The following is a 1437-nucleotide window of genomic DNA, read 5'->3' as shown; positions in this document are numbered from 1 at the left end:
AATTGCCATCATGACTACAACTCTAAACAATATTATTTATTGATATTGCAATATTTGTACATATATTTTGGCATTAATTGAATACATGTTAAGTAATATTTTGGTTCATTGCAAAGATATTTGATACTTATTGAGTTAAATTACATTTTGCAGCCAAATAGGACATTCTTGAGGAAAAAGGACCAGAAGTGACGAATATTGGAACCTGGAAGGACTGAAGCTAAAACGGGAGCTTAATGAAGCTTAAAAGTAAGAAGAACCAAGCAAAGACACTCCCCACAACGTCGCAATAGAGTAACATGCCGTGTTTGTAAGGAAATTTGCGATGTTTGTGCAAAGACAGAAGTCACGACGTGAGATCTATTCCTCACGATGTGAGCTTGAATATTCTAGAAGATTTATATGTGGAAGCCAAGTTTTCTTGCCAGATACGATTTACACTGACCTCACGACGTGAGACAATAATTTTCACGACGTAAGGGACAATTTAAGGAAACTATAAATACTCCCTTGCACATTAAACTTTGGGGGTTGGAATCTGATTTTATGGAGTAATAATCAAAATCAGAAGCCAGAGAAGAGCGAAAAATATCCTTTGGAAAAGAAAACGTTTGAAGATTGAAAATTTGAAGATCACACGTCGCATTCGGTTTGCATTAATTAAATCATGTCAAAATCTTATGATTTTGTGTGTTTACTTTCTACCATGAGTAGCTAATCTAGTATACTTTCATTTAGTTAGATGAAACCTAAACTATGAGTTAGTTTCTTGTTTTATGGATTATGTGAAGTTGGATTTAAGGTTATGTTTGATTTTTTATACCTAGCATGATAAAGCTTTAATCGTTGTTGCTTATATTCAGGTTAAGTGTAATTTAATGATCAATTTATATTGCATTAACTTGATTACCTAGTAGTCTATGAACATTAAATTGATGCATGTTATAGTATGCATCAGCCTTGGCACAAATATCCCATACGAATTTACCCCATCATAAAATATAGATACTTCTTGTTGCTCATTAAGATCATGTTGGGGATAATTTCTTAGTAACCCTTTATATCTCTCCCATGCTTCATATAATTATTCCCCCGCTTGTTGCTCAATATTGGCTATGGCTTTCTTAAGTTTAGAAACCTTCGATGGTGGGAAAAATTGTTGGGTGAATTCTTCACGCATTTGTGCCAATGTTGTAATTGCACCGAGTGGGAGTGCCTTCAACCAATCTTTTGCTGCTCCCTTGAACGCAACCGGAAGCATTCTCAACAACACCGTTTCTCATGGTACATTCAAAATATTAAAATAATCGGCGATGTCTTTGACTTCATCGAGGTGTTTGTATGCATCATCATGATTTTTCTGTAGAATGGAATATCTTTTAGCGCGGAAAGGATGTGTCCCTTGAGTTCGAAGTTGGCAGTGGAGGGAATTTTGGG

At 35.2% G+C, this 1437-nt stretch overlaps 1 non-coding gene across 1 annotated transcript; it reads left to right on the top strand.

The window, feature by feature from the left end:
• The first annotated feature begins 1025 nt into the window (after positions 1–1025).
• LOC145123129 (small nucleolar RNA R71) lies at positions 1026–1132 on the top strand. Its single transcript, XR_013715006.1, has one exon. It is a non-coding gene; the product is annotated as a small nucleolar RNA R71 (small nucleolar RNA).
• The last annotated feature ends 305 nt before the right edge of the window (positions 1133–1437 follow it).

This window comes from Lactuca virosa, chromosome 6 (genome assembly GCF_052849685.1).
Source record: "Lactuca virosa cultivar CGN04683 chromosome 6, Lactuca_virosa_CGN04683_v6, whole genome shotgun sequence".
Taxonomy (NCBI): domain Eukaryota; kingdom Viridiplantae; phylum Streptophyta; class Magnoliopsida; order Asterales; family Asteraceae; genus Lactuca; species Lactuca virosa.
Note: the sequence above shows the minus strand (reverse complement) of the source record. Positions and strands in the feature narration are given on the sequence as shown.